The sequence below is a fragment of the Sabethes cyaneus genome, chromosome 1 (assembly GCF_943734655.1).
Source record: "Sabethes cyaneus chromosome 1, idSabCyanKW18_F2, whole genome shotgun sequence".
Lineage (NCBI taxonomy): Eukaryota > Metazoa > Arthropoda > Insecta > Diptera > Culicidae > Sabethes > Sabethes cyaneus.
Window position 1 is genome coordinate 66,859,343 of NC_071353.1, and position 6,000 is coordinate 66,865,342.

The 6,000-nt window shown below is 35.1% G+C and overlaps 1 protein-coding gene across 3 annotated transcripts in view; it reads right to left on the reverse strand.

Moving 5' to 3' along the window:
* The window catches only part of LOC128732850 (cadherin-87A), a 473,132-nt gene extending 468,868 nt beyond the window's left edge, over positions 1-4,264 (reverse strand). For 2 of the 3 annotated variants that reach the window (XM_053826266.1, XM_053826264.1), the window contains exon 1: positions 3,408-4,264. The gene's annotated coding sequence lies outside the window, so the exon portion shown is untranslated. The remainder of the gene's footprint in view (positions 1-3,407) is intronic. The other variant, XM_053826265.1, reaches the window with a different exon arrangement.
* Positions 4,265-6,000: the final 1,736 nt, after the last annotated feature.

Below are 6,000 nucleotides of genomic sequence, written 5' to 3' on the forward strand. Positions count from 1 at the left end.
TAGAGTACAGGGCAATTACAGGGCTAGTACAACGATCCTACTGACTCTATAGCAGCACCTCCCAGGCGATATTCGAACATACGACGATTGGCTTGTTAGGCCAGCATCGTACCCCGAAGCTAACTCGGCGGGCAATGAAGGAACTTATGTTATTAACTGGGCGGGTGGATGAACTTATGTTATTAACCACAAGCTAAGCTGCAATTGGTCAAGGTTATAGCGCCCTTTTTCGCTCTCTGAAAAGAGATAAAACACTCCAGCTACCAAAAATAAACTAAACTGGCGCGAATTTAGTTCGAACCAAATAATTATGATCATTCACATAGTTCAAAAATATGACTAAGAAAGATGAAAATATTTTAATAATAAATTGTATATAAAGTTTATAGTGAATTGGTTCGATCTCACCAATCTTGAGTGTAATCTCGATCTTTCCTGTTTAACGGCAACGAGTAACTTAATTTTCTCCCAACACAGCTAAATTTGCACTTCCATTACATATTTGTTCTCTGTCAAACAACTCGTCTTTGAAGTAAAAACTCCCTGTTCCAATCCTGTGGAAACCACAGATACAGAGAATCCTGAAGGCTTCGTCACATCCTGTTTTATTGAAGCTGATTAAAATCTCATCCACTTTATTCAAGCGTGAAATATCAAACATAGGGTATGTTGCTGCTTCGTCGTGATTGCCTATTCCCGTCCTATTCAACACAAATTATTAAAAATGTCAGCATTTTTATGACACACAATGCAAAACTAGTTATTTAGAGTGTTGTCTATCATACGCGACCAACCAAAGTGACCTGAGATCTATTTGAATGCTTTTAATCAATAAAGAATTCCTACCAGCCAAATTTCCTACGTTTTTTCGTGCGACGAAGAAGATAATTTCCGTCATTCATAAGTGAAAATAACTCACGCAAGGCATTGTCGTTATTCTACAGCCAAAAAACTTGCCTGACCTGCAGAAATTTTGCAGAATTATCATGCCGTCCTACACAAATACATGCGCGTTAGCTTCGTAAACATTGTTGTGATTTTTAGTTCGGACTATGAAAAATCAGAGAGGTTGTATACAAGACTCGACCGTATATAGATGACGCAGGACTACGTAAGTCTCTTTGTGGCGATGGTATCACATATGCATGTAATGCACATATGCATGCACATGCATGTAATAATACGATTCTTCATGTGCTACAGGCAGCATATACACCTGTGTGCAAAATAATAGCAGTGAAATCCTCAAATTTAAAAAAAATCGTTTATATTTTTTCTACTTTATCATGTACACGAACGCTACCTATAAGATGTTGTATGCTAGTAGCATACGATCTCTAACTAAATATAATCGACTGTCGTACTACCATCATTGAGCATATGGATAGTTTCGTATGTCTACCTGTTTTTCCTGTGTAATGCTAAAATAATAGCAGTCCTCACAATTTCATTAGAATTTTCAAAAGAATTATAAAATAACCGTTGAAACAAACCATTTAAGGTATAAATATTATCTATTTACATTTAACAAAAGTATGTTAATTTCTAGTATATACGTATAATCAGCCAAAATGGGTCGTCTAAACGTTGCTGAAAGGAATCGTGGACTAAAACACATTCATAATTAAACAACAGATGATTATCAAATACATTAATTCCCATATTACTATTTTTTTATAAACTCTTATGCTAAACTCACCACTGCTATTATTTTGCACACAGGTGTATATGGTTTGTTGAGACTGCAGGTTGAGAATATTCAATTATTTTCGAATGAATGTTAATAGCGCCTCAAATCTTACTTCAACATCAAACACTATTTAGTTAGATATATATGTATTTATGTATTTCATTTGATGATATTAAAAAATTGTTATGTTAACGGGAAACTAGCAGTCATTAACTTTTCGTTGGAAAGTCCAATTTCGGAATCAGTTTTTGGGCCTAAAAGCGGGGTTCTGTTTATCGAAATGTATTCACTGTATTCTTCTTACCAATCTGAACACAGCGAATATATTTTCAAGAACAAAATTTTTGTTTTAAACAAAAAAAACGACGTAAGACCTAGTCTTACGTCAAAATTTTGATGGACGGATTTTAAAACGGTACGATCAATTTAAGAAATAAAGTCAGTTGTGTAATTTCAATATACTTTAATAAATCGCTTTTCAGTGATTTCAAAGTTCATGGATCGGAAGGTAAGTGTGTTTTAGTCAAACCAACACAAGAACTTTTGGAGTATTCATTAATGCCATCCAACAAATGATGAAAATTATAATGGCTTTACTTACTACGATGGGAATTAGAAATAAAACCTACTGAATAATTTGCTTCACTTTCCGTCCCGATAACTTCCAAAGAAGTTACGTCAACAATCTCTTCAAACGGATAGTGCCTTGAATAAACTGCTATTGTAAACAACAACTCTCCTTTAAGCATTTTTCCAACTATAATACCACATCTTCGTCAGTGATAATGTATTTTGAGGAAAATATTCTTCCGCAAAAAAACTAGAAAAAATCGAATGCGTAGATATTTGACGCCCAGTCACGACCCTCATCATTAAAGAAATGTTCTAGGAATTAACTATAGCAGCTATTTCAATAACTTTTTTTACAAACAAAATAAGTTTAAATACAGTCGAAAGTTACAGTAACATGTATACAATTTTTCACTTTGATCAGTTGAAGCGTTTTTTTTTCGAAAATTTGTAGAGAAATCAACTTTATACAACCCGTCAAAATAATAAAAATGATTTTTGAAATGCGAACCGTTCCAAAATCAAACTGGTGCTGTGTTTTTATTCCTATGCATCTTCTAAATAATTATTATAAAACTCAATAATTGTGTATGCAGCCATCTTTGAGAAAAGCGAGTGAAATTGTTAAAAAAATATGCGTTCTATGCTGAGGGTTTATTACGATCAACTCAATGACTTTCTTGGGTGTTTTTTGTGTTGAGTGATAAACCCAATGAAAATTTCACGCTTAAAAGATATCAAAGTATGTATGTATCAATAAGCCTCAAAAGGATTTTTCTCCATACGAAAACATGCACCCTAGTAGATATATAAATAGGGTTGCGGCACTAGTTTTTCCGCATGTTTCTATTTTGGGTCTACCATTTGTTCTCCATATCCTAGGGGGGATATCTCTATCACATTCGTTTCGTGCTAATAATTTGATTCTTTAGGTACAAGTAACACAAAAACAGTGTAGGCCCGATAATTAGAAGCATGTCGAAAATACCATACAATACCCTACATATATTTTTAAATGAACATGTGAATAAAGTAATTTTTTTCTATTTCAATCTAATGCGATAATAAAGAAAAAAATTCCCCATGTTGGACGTTCCACTAAAATGCTTAAGAATGGTTTTTAATAAGTTATTACTGAACTATTTACCTCATAGAACTCGACAACTTGTCATTAATAAGAAAACAGCTGTAGTAATCCGCTAACAAATAGCAGCATAACATAACACAATCTTCGAACTCAATGCATTCAACCTGTTAGGTTTCATTCACACGCTAAATTTTCATTTATTCTTTCTTCAGCACGCATACAACCATGGCACAATACCGCGTATAACGAGACCGCTATCTGCAAATATCTTCTATGCACAACTTCACCGCTAACAGGTAGATTTCATTTCACAACGAAACAAACGGATGGATCATTGAGCATATTTTGGGATAACAACTTTTCACATTTATTTATTTTTATTATATCTTTTCAAACACAATTTAATTTTGCTTTTCACTTCGTTTGATTTATTTCATCTTCAACACACACTAACACCAAGTAAAGTCATATTGAGATGTCATTATTAGGAATACAGGTAAAAAATTGCAAAACGCACCTCTTTTTACAATTTTAAATTTCTCTACCAACCGCACAACCCACTGCACAAAAATAAATCAAACATCAATGCCGACGTAACTTTCTCACAACGAAGGCAATAATTAACACCCAAATAATTTAGCCTGCACCAACATTGAACATGGGATTTGCTGTCTACGTTGTGCAATTTTGCAATCTTCTTTCGCTTTACGAAATTCCGATAACATGGATAACTGTAAATTCACATCAAATTTAACTTCCACATCTCCCATTCCCTATCCCAACATAAGTGTGACACCACCCAGATTGATCCACTCATAAGCCCGCCAGCGTCATCATCTCACACCAACACAGCGCCAATGAACTTTGATCACTTTAGAAACTGTGTGAATCGAACGTTCACCGCGTTGGTATGAAACTATATTAGCCAAATAATCATGCTACGAAACACAACACAACAAAACGTAAGCCCCGTTCAATTAATCCTCATGGCCTACATTAACCGAAAAACGCACGCGCAAACACCGACCGCCGAGTCCACAAGTCCATACAAAACTGACTCGGCGAGGATCTCTCACCGATGCAGCTGAGTTAAGCTGAGTCGAGCGAGATCATTCAGCCATACAGTCAGATCATGCTCTGTACATTCATGGTATGCATTCTCCAGACTTGAACCGTGCCTGGAGAACTACTCTTAAGACCTACGGAGAAAACTGGCTAAACCAGTTTAGTTTCTTTTCCTCCACTTTGTATTCCCCTGCGTAAGGTATATGGTAAAGCTTTGAACCAATAATATATATTGTTTGTATTTTTTTTCGACATAATTCAGGCCTGATTTTCGAATTTATCGTTTATTCAAAATAGCACATAAATATTTTTCGCAATTTATATAGGGCTAGAAATAAAAAAAAAGCACCGAAAAAAAACATTACCTACTAAAGATCCGTAAACGTCGATATGCACCATCGACATTTTTGCCGAACGCTCGGCTGTTGAAATTTCGGTAAATTTTACCTAATTTAACAGATTAAAGAATTCTAACTATTACTACTGTTTTACCTGCGAATATACGTGTTATTGAAATAAAACGTAACCATACCGTTTTATTCGTTTATAACGCATATGCAACTAATATCGATAACAAACAATTTTTTATAGGTTGTGCTTTTGTTATTGTATTTAACTAGTAAAAAGTTGCATAAGTAGCAATTCAGTTTCACAATACAATTATTGCGTACTACTGGCACTTGAAATATAACGTTTAAGTACGTTATTTTTAGTGATCAACATTAACGATATTTTCAATACAAGGGCGATATTTTTCAAAACCTTTCGAACCAACACGATCCCGCGAACACAACGCATATTCGCAGTGAGTCAGGTAACACAGTAGTGGTTGCAAATAAGGCATAGTACACAAATTACGTAACGCTAAAAATTCGGATTTTTTACCCCCTCCCTCTCCCATGTAACGATAAGTAACGCTTGGCATATCCCCCCCATTAAATTACGTAACGTTGGCCAAACCCCCTCCCCCCTTGACATTGAAAAAAATTCACATAAATCGTATATTTTTTTATTTTAATGAATTGAACAAAATCATGTTAAAAACAACAACACTGATCCATGTTGAGGTCAATTGGTTTTCAACTATAGCATTATGTCGCCAGCAATAAATTGGACTTCCGGAGAAACGGCAAATGATTTTTCTTCCGTACCATACATTAAACCTAGTGCCGGAAGCAGTGCGCTATAGCAAATGAGACGTGCTATACAGCGCACTACTTCCGACACTAGGTTTAATGTACGGTACGGAAGAAAAATCGTTTGCCGTTTTTTCGGAAGTCCAATTTTGTCCTGGATACACAATATTTGGAAATGCAGTAGGATCGTCTTCATCAGCTACAAACTAGAATTTGAATCTCCATCAGTCTAAATCAATTGACTGTTTCACACCATCAACACGTCCTTCCTTCGTTTTGCAGCTGTTTTTTGGTATTCATAATTTTGTTACGTAACTATTCTTCGGACTCCCCCTCCCCCCTATGTAACAAAAAGTAACGCAAACTGGACCCCCTCCCTCCCCTCCAAGCGTTACGTAATTTGTGTACGAAGCCTAAGAATTAAATTTCTTAAATTAATTACCTCTAATTAA